The sequence below is a fragment of the Megalopta genalis genome, chromosome 10 (assembly GCF_051020955.1).
Source record: "Megalopta genalis isolate 19385.01 chromosome 10, iyMegGena1_principal, whole genome shotgun sequence".
Classification (NCBI taxonomy): Eukaryota; Metazoa; Arthropoda; class Insecta; order Hymenoptera; family Halictidae; genus Megalopta; species Megalopta genalis.
In genome coordinates this window covers 2,945,967-2,962,355 of record NC_135022.1, presented here as the reverse complement: position 1 = coordinate 2,962,355, position 16,389 = coordinate 2,945,967, and the positions used below count along the sequence as shown (strand labels likewise).

Sequence of the window (16,389 nt, the reverse complement as noted above, 5' to 3'; positions counted from 1 at the left end):
GTTATCATCTGCACACTCATCTAATTACTATGTGTCAATCTCTGTGCACTGATCTAATCACTATAAAGAGTGCTAGGTAAATACTAAACTTCGAAAATTGTGTGAGCTTTGGGTATCATAATTTATTACACATGTTCAGTACAATCACGTACAGCGTATACACATTTCACGGACAAAAAAAGTAATCTTAAATGTAACACGTAGTTTGCTGTAAGAGGGCTCAGTCTAGACTGTTTTTCTGCAATTTGGTAGAGTTTTTTGAATATAATAATTTATTTTTTTGTTTTGTGGAAAGCATGATTTTTGTATTTTTTTTATCTTTATTTGCAAAGTGATTCGTAAGTCTTTTAACAAAATCAGGAAAGAAGGAAATTCTGCGGCTGGAAGAAAAAACACTGCATATCACATGTTTTCACTTTCGAGATGTTTGTCATTTAAAGTTCTGGCCACCAATTCCTTTCTTGGTTTTCCATTTATTGAGCTTATCGTATTTGCATAAACTGAAATTTCTTGAAATTGTAACATGTTGCGGTATTCTCTACAGTCACTGAATACACAGCCGCGAGATCTAGGACGCTCGGAGCGTGGGCTGAGTCGAATGGTGCCGGCCCTGAGCAACGGCGAGTGCGCGTAGGGTTTGTGCGTCGTGCCGAGCCGTGAGTCTGGGGAGTGGGGAATGCCTCGTTTCTAGCTGAAGAAGCGATCTGCCGAGAACGAGGATCTTTGTCGCGTAGACCGTAGCGTTGGGTGTTTGGAAGAAATAAGTATAACTGTGACAATTCGAGCCGAGATTAATTCATACGAAATGAAGGAAGATAGCCGCTAAAGACCATAGGGCAGCAGGCGAAATAATAAAGGACAGTGCTGGCAACAACTGGCAGCGACCGTTCCAAAGATATGTCAAGACTAGTGACCGGCCAGGATCCGCATTCGTAACTGGGAATTTCTGATCGGTTTTTCGGTAAGTCTCATTATCAGTACGAATTTCTTCATTTACATTTCGATGGCTCGGACACCTTCTCTCGGCTGGGCTAATTATTCGCCAGTGCGAATTATTACACGCCACGTGCGTTACGCATATGGCGTCTTGAGAAAGCTTGCGAAACTGGAAGCACGTGTCTTCCACGTGGGCAATCGGTTCTTGCGGATATATGGCGTCGCGGCCATATTTATTTATATTAATATTCGGACAACTTTTAAAACGCCATAACTTGCTTAGAACTGGACTGAACAACTTGAATTTTGTTATTGCTTAGAATGATTAAAGAAAATAATATATGACGAAATATATATAACGAAGATTTAAGAAATGGATTTCATAGATCTCGGTAATTTATATGCATGTTGAAAATTTCAGCGGAATCGGTTGACTTTGGTATAAGCGGTAAACAATTAAAGATCGCAAAAATCGCAGTTTTGTCCTGATTTTTAATATTTCTGTCCAATAATTGTGAGAAAGTTGCTGTTTTAAAATTTGTTTAATGCTCGTAACTATGACCTTGCGTTAACTGATTTCGATGAAATTTTCGGCATGCATGTAACTTATCGAGATCTACAATTCCTAATATATTTTCTTTGCAATATGTAAGCTTATTTTCTAATAAAATGTCGCTTTATGGGCATGTCTTGTATTTATTTCTTTATTTCTAGATATCTGAAACTGTTTCTTAAGTTGTTTAATGTAAGTATTGTATAACATACTGTATAGCGTACCTGATTATACATTCACTTCAGATTGATCCTCTATAACTTGAGATATTATTTTATTGTCGGTAAGAATATGAAATCCTTTATCATTTCCATCATTTTTAATCACATTTTCTACATCGCACTCTACGCAGTGTGAAATGCACCTTGCAACATTATATATATAACTTTGTGATTACGGTTTGTTCGCTATCTGATCTTTCATGCAAAGATAAATTACTTTCACCGACTTTTAGAAGCTGTTATTCATTTTTATTCCTCTATTCGTGTTTGCTGCATCATCTTCTTTGCATTTTAATATGTTATCTTTATAATTTTTTTATGATATATACAGTAAATCTACCAATGTTATATTTACGAGACAAGAGATTAATTGTTTCTGAAGCGTCTATTAATTTCAAATTTTTCTTCAATACAAAGCACCACTCTTTTTCTCTTTTCGTTTGATTTGTGTGAAGACGTAATGAGAATATAGTTTCTGGACGAATCACATAGATACAAGTAACTGAATTAAATCGTTACTTATCTTACATTCTATGCAGGAAGACTATGCTAGAATTTCTAACTAAGAAACAAAAACAGTGTGTTGTATAATGGGTATGTCGCGTAGACTGGAGTTGGATAAGAGGAGCATCGTTCCTGACATCCAATTGTTGGTAACGGGTTACTATGTTGGATAAACACAGTCCAGATAAACGGTGTTTTACTAGTTCTTGTACTAGTTGTTCTATCATTAGTATTTATTTAAGATTGATGTCGTTTTTAAATCTCTATTTTATACGATTTTAAGATTTGTTTATAGTATGTATTTTTTTTTGTTGCAACTTGAATGTCCGAATTATATATAATATATATTATATATTATCAAATATTTCAAGATTTAATGAAAAGTATTTGTTTAATATAATGTTTTACATGTAGTGTATAAACAAGGATTCGGACATGGACAAACTAATCTAAATTGGAATCGAAATTGCGTAGGAACCGTATTTTATTAGGCTTCGCTCAATTTATTTTCTTTATTACATCACCGCCCAATGCTTCATCCTGTAGCAAATGATAAAATGTCATGGTTAATAGTAAATCAAAGACCTATGCATATAAACTGTGAATCGTTTAATAGAGTTCGATGATGTACCTGCGCTGTTGTCTGTTTTTGAGTTGAAGTAAATTACCTCTCAGATGTTATACCAACAGAACTTTTATGATTTTCATTATTTTTATCGGTTTCTTTGCTTTTGTTACATGCTCCACTGCCATTAGCTTTATCTGTTTTTTCCGCTTCTTCTTCATCGTTACTACTACTGACAATAACTATTATCTCGTCATTATTGAAGGGTTTTACCGGTCTATTAGCAAATAATGTTTGCATCTATAAAATAGCATGCGATTATCCAATCTGTCAAATCTGATAGTATATTATCATTTTTAAATGAGTTTGTTTGCAAGTATACATATACTTCTGTCTTTTCTTTTTGTGCTTCCTCCTTTCTCTTATCACAATAATTTTTAATTTCTTTCCTGATATTTCCAATATCTGCAGTTGTTTCAGTAGTTTCCAAACATAGCACAAGTTCTTTTATTTCACGACTATATGTAAAGAATTAATTGTAACAATACAATCGAGCTTATAATGGCAAATCAATATTTTGAAATATTACATTGTATATGCTTGACCTCTGTAGGTTATTAAAAGCGTTAGTGTTATTTTTGTTAACAAATTTACCTAATGCTTTATTTAGATCATTCACTGTTAGTATTGTTCATAGGTTTTTATTTTCAACCAAACTGGTGTCCTTTTAGTTTTGCTTGTATGTGGTTTCCACAAAACCTTAATTCTCCTAATTAAAAAACCAAACACAAATTTTACCTTCGAGCATCTTGTAGAATATCGCAATTTTTGTTTACCTCAGTATAGCTCATAATGTCAGTCGTATCCTGGAGTACTTACCGGAACTTCTTGTTTTACAGAATACAATTAATTCGTGAGAATTAGCAACTTTATCACAATATTTCTGTGCCAATCTAAAATACACATATTATTTATTTCCATTTATTACTTGTATTCGTTAATATACTAATAGAATCTTACCTGGTCGAATCGAACCGTTCTTTATCTTTCAAGTAAATTACTTTCAATCGAATATACGGCAAGACCGGTTGCTTCGGATGATTTGACAATTGTTCCGCGGTACTAGGAATCAATTCATTTTCTATGCGTCGGTCGACGATATTAAAAACTGATTCTGATAGCAATCTATCATTGTTACTTTTTATATTTGTATCATTAAGGACCAGAGTATCAAACACAAATGGTCTAACGGTTTTTAATTTCAATTTCTTCAACTTAAACTTATTACCGTTTACGCTAAGTATGACAATGTGTTTGGCCTTTGATTCGCCTTCGCATAAAGAAATCGCAATCTGTAAGTGCGTTTCTTAAGCAGTAGTTTCTTATTTTTCATGCATCATAATTAATAAATAAATCTAAAAATATACCTGTTTGAGAAATGTAGTATTGTCTTTTAGAGTTAAACACGTGTGTGATACAACATTCCTGTTCCCCTCCCCACACGACAAAGTCAACAAAAGAGGGAAGGTGGGCTTCCGAAGTATATCCACGTTTAAGACATGGTGCACGTTTTTTATGTAAAACAAACAAATTAAAGCATTTCACCTATGAATGAAAATCATGTGCAATAAAAAAAAATGGAAAGACCTCTCAATACATATATGGATCTCATAAGTTCACCTTAAAATCGTTCAACATCCGTATTAATTTATCATCGTTCATGCAGCTTAAACCAAAAATTGCAACATGGGTATTACCCATTTTTATCATCAGTGGAGGAATGATCATTTTAGGGGTGGCTGTCCATTTTCCAAAATAATTTATGAAACCAGACACAGACAACAAGTCCATTTGGCCCATTTATTCCACAACCTATAATTTTGATTATAATTACTAATGGCTGAATCAATGTTGAAAAATCACTGTACTTAAACTATTGATATTATATTTCTTACTTGGATGGTCATTTTTCCCGTGAATGGAAAATATTAGCATGTCAATATTAAAATTTGGATCCTAAAAATTTACAGTTTTAAAAGTACAGTGTGGGAATGTTAATTCTGGCTCGCTCAAAAATTGGATGTTAATTGCTCTGATGAAAAAACAATCATTAATATTTGTCGTACTTCAAATACCATCTTATATTGATATTATCATATCTTGCTAACCTGGGACCCATACAGTATTTATTTAACAATTCCATACATTTTAATTCATCAGAAGTTGTTGGTTTCGCATCGTGAAATAAATCTCCACAATGAAATATAAGGTCTACATTTTTTTCCTTGCTACATTGAAGTATTTCTTCAAAAGTATTAATGCTCTCATCCGATGACTCTCCTGCTTGTATAAATTAATTATTTGCAGTATATATGTGCGTGTGTTGCTGTCAACGGTCATGATGCTACCACTGAGTAACCACATCAATGGCCTTGCCATTTTTTAATTACTGTAATGTCTCCAGTTACATTTCGAAATATGTATTCTTCGATGCATTCTCGGCATCGACTAGCGTTTGATGTTTCCAGGATTACAGAACCATATCCTTCACAATGACAATCTGCCTCACTTCTGTGGTTTCCTGCGATGGTATGCCAGCAGCCTTCAGGAAATAATTCTCTTTCTTCTGCTGCCACTCGAGACCAACATTTTTCACACAATTTGTATTCTTCAGCTTCAAACACGAGTTGCATTTTCCTTATACATTGGCATATTAAGAGATCCTCGTGCACCTCTGGATAATCAGCGGGATTTACTTCATCCTGAAAGTGATTCCAATTTTTAATTTGTGTCGGACGAACTATCGAAGACAAAGGAGTGTTTTAATTTATCCTGATGTTTCGCGATTAGGTGTCCGGTCGCATCTGTTTTTAAAATTGCATTATTTATATCCGACATCTACTATCTCGTATGGCCCGATGTAACATGGATCGAATTTACTTGTTTCAGGTTCTTTTTACACATGGACGTATTACTCCACCATAAGTTATGTCGGATTAGCTCACTTATCGTAATTCCCGAAGATTAATTCGTGGGGTGTGAAATTCGTAGCTTCGTGGACGGAGGTATTTATATGAAATCATGGCAAATGGTAAGTAGAGGTCCCATTCTTCATATGACTCGATGTATTGTTTTAGATGTTCTGTTAATACAATATATGGCTCCTTTTTAACGATCCATCTCGGCAACATGTAGCATTAGTTTCCCAAGAAACTAGTGTTTTCATCTATCGAAATGGATTTTGGTGTCTCACGTATTGCAATGAAATGACTCGCGGACGCGTCAGCTATTATCATGGCTTTAATATCTGATAAAGCAACTGCTAACCAATACTTTTTTAAATTGTCTCGCATAGTTAAAATGTAGCGATTTCCATTGATTGTTTTTGGAAGTAGTCCAAATGTGTCGATGGCAAGTTCGTCAAAAGGTTCCAGAGATGTGTCCGTAATAATCACGGGTTGACGGGTTTTGTTCTGATAAGTGAACGAATGAATTCTTGTGAATCTTTTCTCATTTCGGGGCAGTGATATTTTTCTTTTAACCCTTTCGGTACGGAGGACCTGGCCGCGGTTATACATTCGTGGAACGAGGAAGTTTTTCGCAAGAGTGGTTGCACTGTCCGACAGCGTAAACCGCGAAAACATGTTTTGCGGCATTCATAGAAATCTCGAGCGTGATTGACACTAAACTTTTCATTCGGACCGCGACATCGGTGACTGACGCGGAATTTAACGTGTTTGAAAAACATTTCTAAAATGTTTATACTGCTTAGTCGTAACCTAAACCAATCCTCGGCAGAAAACCGATTTCGACGGTATCTTATCTCGCGGATCAGACGGAAGGACAGACAAAACAGGCATGGCGCTTAACGTTTTAAAATCATATCTTTTTCTTTACAGTACATTAATTAAAGTAAATGGCATTGATATAAATAATATGGTCCAATATTACAAAATTAAAATAAATAACAAAATTAATAGTGTAACATAATAAATAATAAAACTAATAGTGAAATATAATCAACGACAAAACTAATAGTGTAACTTGGTGTGATAGTTTTCGAAACAAGGGGAAACGCGCAAGCCCACATTACATTGTTCGCACTGATACTTGGATTCACGTCTCACACCACCAGCCGCACATACAACACATCTTCGTTTTCGATCTTTTTTCCCCGACTGATATATCGAAGGAAAATGTCCCCCTGTGAGCCGATGATATTCATGATTCTTGTGTTATTTTTCTAATATTTCCTTAATCAACTGAAGGTGAAATTTCGCCATTGGGATTTGTTTTTTTGTGGTGTGCTTATATAGGCAGTATGCGTTTTGGGCTTTAGAACAATTTCATTTTTTCTTGACTTCTTAGGTACTTCTGCAAATTCTGCGGTTTGGATAGTGAAAAGCATATAAAATTTCTTTCTATCAAACCATTTCATTGCAAACAGATTTTCAGATGAGCGGAACACTGCCTTTCCTTTTTTCAATTTATCAGTTATTTTAAGCATCTCTTTCCGTCTTCTTTGCACAGTGCCACAAGCGTTCGTACTTTTTTCGTGGGGTAGGTTGAACAATATGGGACTGGAAAACCAGTTATCCAGATAAATACAATAGTCTTAGTTGCCAACCCAATGGCCTTTGTTTAGAAAAGGTTGCAAAAGCGACATTACAAAGTTCCCTGGCTTTCCAATATATTGATATTCGGTAGCTACAGTAGCACTAGCCCCACAATAAATGATTATATCTTGGATATAATCCGTCTTGCAGTCACAAAGTGGGAATGATTTTATACCAAACCTACTCCTTTTCGGGGGAATATATTGTTTAAATGAGAGACGGCCTTTGTAGAGGAGTAGACTTTCGTCTATACATAACCGCTGGTATGGCTGAAATGCATTGATAAAAAGATGTTCGTAGCATTTCCACTACTTCATTTATTTTGTATAAACGATCAGCAGTGCGACCGACTATGTCCGTAAAATGCAACACTTTCAATAATGAAAAGTAGCGATCTCTACTCATAATTTGACTGAATATATCGCTTCGGAGAAGCTTATCTTTAGACCAATATTCATTTAAGGATAGCTTTTTGGTTCGCGTCATTAATAACGACGCAGCAATAAAACAATATAATTCATCCACTTCCATCCCTTCTGAACCCTTCTGTCGACACCAGTAATTGTTTGTTTTTTCCACAATAAATTTAACTAAATCTTCAGAAAAAAGTAGTCTGAAGTAATCCAAAATTCTCGACAAACGATTTAAATTGTTCCCAACTACTCCCGAATGATGTGGCGTAACATCATGAATTTTTGGACTGAGCTTCTTTGATGTCCATTTGATGCTAGAAGGAGTATCAATTCGTACTTCAGGCTCTTCTGCTTCTTCAGATTCTGAGGTGCTAAGTACACGTGCTCGATTGTTCCTCCTTTTGCGAAATGCTAAATTATATTGATTTTCTTCATCAGAATCTCTTTTGGAATCAATGATTTCTTTTATTCATTGTTCTCCTTTCAAGCGTTTTACACTCATCCTGAAGGGAACTAAATTCAAATTGTAAGTTATACATTAAAAAAATTAACGATATAAGCAAACATTCCAATTTGTTTTTCGTAGCTTATCTATATATTATAAAACATATATAATTAAGGCACGCTGTTGACTGTTACTAATTATATATTATAATGGAACGATTAGAACAGCCGGGAATTTTAAACACAGAATAGTAAAGTAATGTGTACTATAGAGAGTAATCATACCCACATAACTTTCCGTTGGTGCTGTTCACGGTGCCCACATAAAGTGCCCACATAACTTTCCGTGGATGCCGCCAATAGGCGGCGGTAGTACCGAAAGGGTTAATTGATTTAAGGTTTCCGTTACACCCTTGTGACCTGCGATTAATCTACTGCAAGCTTCTCCTATTAATTTTCATCGAATTTCATCTGCTGGTGTGACAATGTTATTCGTGTTCGTAGGTTGTGGCAAAACTGGGCTAATATCTGGTTCGTCTCCATCAGTTGAACTGCTGTTCTCCTGGGATTTAGATTCGCAATCAGGTATAGACTAAGTTATACTTGGTTCACTGATCTTGGCAGGTGAGATTATTGGTAGATGTAATGGCGTAGATGAGGCTCCTGGGAGATTGTAGATGAGTGGTGTTTGCATCATTGTTTCTTCTAATCTTGGCTTCGCTGTTATCACAGTTTCATCTATTGAATTGCGTTTGCAAAAGATGCTTGGGTCGTCGATTTGGTTATTTGGATATTTGGACGTTTGGCTCTCATCGAGAGTGTGGGTTGTGGATGTCTTAAATGAATTTAACGCTGTCTTAAATTCCCACGTTTTCGACGTTATGTTCGACGTTCTTTTCCTGTGGCTGAATAATTATTCTTGAGCGAATTTAAAGTACGTGAAAGATAAGCTATGAAAAATATGTCAGGAATGTTCTTCGTATGTCACACTTCCAGTGAGCATTTTCTATGACTTCAATCAACTTTCTACTTGACATTATTAAAACCCCAGAGTAACCATGAGAAGAAAATAAAATAAAACATTTGTCTACAAACTCCTATTAAAATTTGGACGAAACACGCAATAGAAATTACAAAAATATTAGTTTGCATAATTGCCTAAGTATTCTCCATGTTTTTTATTATGTTGACTTATATGACTAGACATTTTCGGAATAATAGAGAATGTTACCTTTCATCTTTTGTAATACACTGGTTTACACTAACCGATGATTTTCGAAAAAGGATTTCATAATTTTGGTATTTTAAATAATGTTGTACACATAATAAATCATCTCATAGGTGTACTTTAAAAGTAGCTGAAAAAATTCTTTTTAATGATAATATAATAATTTAAATCTCTGTAGTTTCGGGAAAATACTCTTTATATTATACTATGTTGTAATACCACATAGTGTTTGTTTTAATTAGTTTTATTTAATCTGATCTTATTTTTATTAATAAATATTTAGCGTTATTTATGAAACTTACATTTATAGGATAGTAATGCATAAATGCCAGCTGAAAACGTGATCATTTTCTTATATCATTATACTCGAGGTAGGAAAGTTAATTCTTAATTCTATCAATTCAAACGAATTCTGCAGTATTTATGGAGTATTTTTTGTTTCCAATAGATCATTTTGGACATATGTTACACAATGTAGTCATCGAGACGAGTTTTTATATTTTTTCGATCGGATGTACAATTTACACATTTTTGTCCCGATGTCGCGTTCAGTTATGGTTCGTGAAAGAAATTATTCGTAATAAGACTTAATTCTGTTTGTACTATGCACAGTATTGAACTATAAGAATTATACATATATCTGTTTGAACTGTTCAAACGAACACGGTAACATACAGTGTATTTGTATGTATGATAATAAGTTTGCTCGAAAAAATTTGAACGCAAATTGTTATATTAATTTTAATGTACAATTCATAACTCCTACTATCGTATAGTTTAAAGCTAACGAGAAGACTTTTGCGACGAACATGCCCGCACTGTTTATAGTCATCTCCTCGTCAAATCTGAATAGTGCATATAGCGGCTTGAGTACGAATCATGCATAATTAAAGTGTGGATAGTAAAGTATTATTATACTACTTTCATGCTTACTATAGCGAAGACAACCTGCAAAATTGACATCACTTTTTTCATCACTTTTTTAAATCGTGGGTTTAAACATCAATGTAGAGTATTATCAGAATCTGAATCATAATGTTTTATGTGAAATATTATATAATAGAATGAACCATCTACATCTCACAGTTGTATGTATTTACGTAACCGGAGGATGAAGTTTTGGAAATATGTAGTACCCGGGAAGGCTCATAAAGTGCAGAAATAAGTTAAATGTTCGACAATTTCCAAAATTACTAGTTTATTATTCTTCTCAAATTTCCAAATATGTTGCAAATGTATCTTTTCGTTGGGAAGGATGAATTGGAGGAAGGATTGGAAGGATGAATTGGATAGTGGACTGTATGGTAAAAAACGCTGGTGTAATAACGCTAAATATGTTTTAACCAATAAGATTCGTACAGAGGAGGTTATAGATGATATACAATAGAATGATGAAATGTGACGATGTGTCGTGAAGGTCATGAATGATACGATTAAGCGATCAATTTATGGCTACAAAGCTGTATCGAAATTTGCAAGCGCAATCGGTTGTAGCGAAGCTAGGCTGCAAGCGCAAAAGTATTACAAGCGTAACGTGAATCGCGTGCACAATAGCAGAGAAGAATTACAAGCGTAACTATATGTATCTACGTAACAGTAGCTGCTAACTCATGACAAATGAAAACTAACCACGGTCGCGGTGTGAGGGCCTATTTATTTCGTTGTGAATATTGAAAACTAAGCAGAACTGAATGTTCGTTACAGTGTACGATGGCAATGCCCTAACGAACAACGTTGCATGGGAAACGACGGAAAATAAATAATGGTCGCGCTAGAATTCTTATGCATCGATCCAAGTGATACCAGTAAAGAGGAGGTAATCGACTGGCGATTTAAAATTGATCGATTTGATTTTAGACACACGAGACTATTTTCTTCAGCGTACTGGATCTGTATTGGAAACTTTATAGTTGGGTCGGGTTGTCGCTTGACAAATTTCCAATATTCGGAATCAGCAACGGAATCGCCAACATCTAATTTCACCACAAATGAAGAGTTGCATTAAATGGAACATTCAGATTGAGAATACTCCATTTTTTATTACTGCAGAGCTGTGCATTCTTGGTAGTTTGCAGGTCATTTCTTGTACTCTACGCGCCCGAAATAACTAAATGTGTTTCTGTAATGGTTATAATATAATATCTTATGTTATTCATCGAAACCAAATTATTCGAAATGCATTAATGATACTACTGCAGCTTGGTTTCAGTAGTCGAAGACAACTATGGCTGGGCTATTAATTATCTCATATCTTTCGATATTAATTATAGGTAAATATAGCCATTTTCACAAAGCATGGACACAACTATCAACCTCAATTTCCAAAGTATTTCGAAATTTGGTTCCAAAATTTCAAATAGTGTGATATACATAACCAGAAATGTAACCTGCAGTGGATACATTCTCAATAAACCGGCAACAAATATTAATCACATAATGAAAAATACCAAGATTGCACGATTCCTACTAAACATTCAAGTGGAAATATAGAAAGCAGGAATTTGTTTGCTTGAAGATTTACGGCTTTAATCGTCAGCAAAAACCGATTGGATCAATATGGAGATTGAGTGATGCAGTTTTCATGCCAAGATTCACGGCAGTGTTCAGCAGATATCTCGAAGACTGGTTCTTCTGCTTGAGACTTTGTATGGCGCGATTGCGGAAGTAATCAACAAGAAAAGGAAGACTACATTGATCTGAATTTCGATGTACTTTTGGAGCAAGGATTTCAGATTTGATATACCGAACTTTCCTGGATTTGGTTAACAGTCTGAAACATTTACTTCTCGGGGTGAACAGGATCGGAAGTGATTGTGCGAAGTCGTGTATATTATCTATGAATCAAATTGTGCAGTAATGGCACTTAAAGTCATGTAGAAGCAAACTTGAAATCTGAATCGGTAATTTTTATTTACACGTCATTATTTGCTGTTGCTTTCCATTAGTTAAAAACTTGCAACCATATTTGGATAACAAGCAATACAGCTTCAGAGGATTGATTGCCTTGCTACTTATTTCTACATTCAAATCCTACTGCCACTAGAGATATTGCTTTCTTGAGTACGTTGATCAATTTACTGTCTGCTTCCGATTCTGACACGATTAAATCAAATACTCTAGATTTATAAAAATCCATGTTTATATGATCAATTTGGAACATTCATTCGATGAAATTGATAATGCAGATTTTCTAGTTGTAGCAAATTTTGCGAGGATATAACCTTGTTGTTGTCTATTAAGTAAGCTGCAAAGTTAAAAAGTAGGTATGTCGAATCTTTTCGAGCAAACTCAAGCATTTATAGTATTACAGAGTTAATGCAATTAATAAACTTATTTCTGAGGTTTTTCATAGTAGTGTTATTGGTTTAAACAGGTCTGTGATTTATATCGGACAGTATTTATCGCAGTTATTCTTGTGAAATGAAATCGCGTTGTATATTATGTGCTTGAATACGAACGCTGTGTATTTCGAACCTGCAATTTGGTACTATCACTGATTGTGAGACACTGCATTGGTTTAGGTTGAAGTATGGAAAAGACTCGGTCAGGAAAGTAATTTTTCATTCTTATTGGAGGTTTTGTAAACGTTTTTAAAAAAGACAGAAATGGTACATGTTTATTGTTTACATAACAGTGCAATAGATTTCTCGCAATATTTTGGGTTGTAACATTCCAATTTCAAAAAATCCTTCTCGCTAACATTGTTTCTATGTGAAATGAAGTTATTTGCATAATTTGGGCTTGATCGAGTTTCGGAAATGCGTTCGAGACTAGTTTCGGAATGACAATATTTTTTAAGTAATTTTGACATTTTCGAATTTTGTGAACCTCATAGATTATTTAAAACATTATATTTTATTTAGGACAGTAATTTAAATAGTTAGAATATTCAAAAATCTTATTTCTCTATAATCAAAAATAATAAATTATCTTTGATATAATTAATCAAGTTAATGCGAATGAACTCCTGGGGCGAATTTTACTTCTCTATTATATCGTATTCTATAGATGCTATTTTTATCGTTGCTATATAGGATGCTCTTTTCTACTGGTACGTTTCGAAATGTGGTTCTGATGTTTTCATGACACTCAACAACTATCTGCTACCATCACGGAAGTTGTCGAGTCGTCTCATCGGATACAGATAACGGCTTTGATTGTGGTAGGCTTCAGCGAGGTTCGTCGTGATTTGGTAGAATGACATCATCCATTGGTTCGTTGAATTCCAAGAAATTTCTGAGAATTTACCTTGTCTTGGTACTGGAATTTTAAAGTCTAATGAACATTCGTTGATACGTAATACATATGTGGCATTATTGTTAATTGTACCGTTATTTGTTAATTAAATTTAGATCTTACATGTGCAATTTTCAATTTGTTAGTGTGTACTTATACGTAGATTACCTCCAATTAGTATTTCTATTCGGCAAGATTTCTACAACTTTGTGTGGACTACTATATTGGTTACAAAATTTTCCTATTTTAGACTCTTTCATAAGTTAAATTAAATCTAATGGTTCATAAACTTCTTTAATTTGCAAATTTGAATTTTGTCGTCGTTTTCTATTTAACATTTCATCATGATTTTTAGGACTAGAATTTATTATATCGTTCGTCGATAATTGTTCGACAGGGATTTCAGGTTGTGACGGTGCTTCTTGAGCTTCGGGAGTTGGGATGCGTAGATTATCTTCTCTTTGAAGATAATCAATATTATCGTTTTGATAATCTTGAGAAGACAGATCGACATCGAAAGTTAATGGTTCGCTATTGTGTTCGTCGCGGCCTAAATCATTTTGCGGGATATTTTCGGAGGGAACGTTCTTTACGGCAGACTTTTGAATGTCGTTCGCGCTGAAATTTTCGAGGAACTTTACATCGCGCGCGATTTCTACCCGTTTTGCATCCTTATTTCATATTCGATATCCCTTCGAACATTCGGAATACCCGACGAAAGTCCCCTTTCGCGAACGTGGTTCAAACTTCCCTTTATTCGGATCGTTATTTAGAAAATAGACGTCGCATCCGAAATCGCGAAAGTGTTTAACGACGGGCAGCTTCCCGTAAAGCCTCTCAAAAGGAGATTTTCTGGCTGTAGCTCTTGACGGACATCGATTACGAATATGATTCGCCGTCGATACGGCTTGTGCCCAATAAGATCGCGGTAGACCGGATTGCGCGATTAGACATCTCGCCGTTTCTACTATCGTCCGATTCTTCCACTCGGCTACCCCGTTTTGCTGTGGATTGTATGCGACCGATAACCTACGTTTAATCACGTTATCGCTTAAGAATTTATCAAACCGCGAATTTATATACTCCTTCCCATTATCCGATTGTAGGAATTTCATCTTGCGACCGGTCTGATTTTATATATAGTTCTTGAATTCTCGGAACGCATCAAATACTTGGTCCTTTGACCTTATAAACCGAACTTCGCACCACCTAGAATAATCGTCAATGAACGTGACGAAATATCTGTTACCTGCGTGTGAGTGCGTTCGCATGGGGCCGCAGACATCGCTGTGAATTATTTCTAAGACTTCCGTCGCACGCTTCGATTGTTCCGGAAACGGCGTTTGCTAATTAAAACGGCTAATTAAAACATAAATAAATAAGGCAGTAGGTGTGGGGTGAGGAGTTGGGATGGGTGGGTTAGGGTTCGGAGGATCTATTTACAAGGGAACTTAAAACTAATGTTGCTGTTAAGCATTTTGCGCTATTTAAGGATTGTATACAGGTCTTAAGACAATCACTGATAATAACTAATGACCTTTGTTTTTCCGGAACTTAGTCTATTTTTTCACTTTTTACGGGTTCTTCTGCGGAGTTCGTCAATGTGCCTGGCGTCGTTAGCTAGCCAGGAGTAATCTTTGTTTAGTCTATCCCTGTCCATTTTGTCCTTGATAGAGAGTGCTGTTGAGTAGTTGGATTGTTCTCGTATGTATTTGTTGTCGTCTGGATTGATTTTCTTATTAGCGGAGTGTCTATTCCTATGGTAGATTATGGGTAAGTTATGTTGATCTTGGATTATTCCATTATGGTCACAGAAGAGGAACAGCTCTGGGGGTATGTAACCTGAGCTTAACTTGTTGGGGGTCGTCTCTTCTTCCGTTTTCATTGTGTCTATTATTATTTGATTTTTGGTGTGGCCAATCCTGCTGAAGTAATTTCGGGTGAGTTTTAAGTTGAAGCAGTCTATTCTTGGTATATCAGCTTTTGTGTATATTTTAATGTTACTGATTCTTTTGGTGTAATTTGATTCAGCTGTTCTATATCGGCCGAGGCATGTTCTTAAGCATGATCTTTCAAATCTTCTTATTTTTTCTATAATTGTTGGCCCGGTGTTCCAGAATATGGGTGCGGCATACGTTAATATGGGTCTAACTAATAGCTGGTAGCAAATAAGTTTGGCTTTGGTGGAAAGATTTTTGTTGTAGAAAAGTCTAGAGTTAGCTTTGAAGGTTCTTCTGGCTTTGTCCAGTTGCGTAATGTGGTGTTTGTTCAGTCTTAGTAGATGATCCAGTTGTACTCCTAGATATTTTACTAGCTTTTTGGGGGGGATTTCAACAGTTTCGTTAGTGTGAATGTTTTTAGCTGTGATTGTTGCTTTTTCTATCTTTACTACGTTTGAGTATTTGATTTGTTTTACCGGTCTGCGGAAGAATATTAGCTCACTTTTGGTGGGATTAATTTTCAAGTTCCAGTTTTTATAGTAGTCAGTGATGTGGTTTAATGTCATTTGTAGTGAGTTTTTGATTTGTCCTACGTCCGTGTCAGCTTTGTAGATTATTAAGTCGTCCGCGTAGGCAATCGAGTGTAGTCTGTCTACGGTGTTGAGTCCGAATTCGTTTATAACTTCGCTATTATAAATGTTGAAGAGTATTGGTGATGTTACTGTTCCTTGTT

At 35.2% G+C, this 16,389-nt stretch overlaps 1 long non-coding RNA gene across 1 annotated transcript; it reads left to right on the top strand.

Annotated features, from left to right (window-relative positions):
* Window positions 1–549: 549 nt before the first annotated feature.
* Window positions 550–7,789, top strand: LOC143260143 (uncharacterized). The gene is made up of 2 exons (XR_013034253.1): window positions 550–961; window positions 5,729–7,789. It is a non-coding gene; the product is annotated as an uncharacterized LOC143260143 (long non-coding RNA).
* The last annotated feature ends 8,600 nt before the right edge of the window (window positions 7,790–16,389 follow it).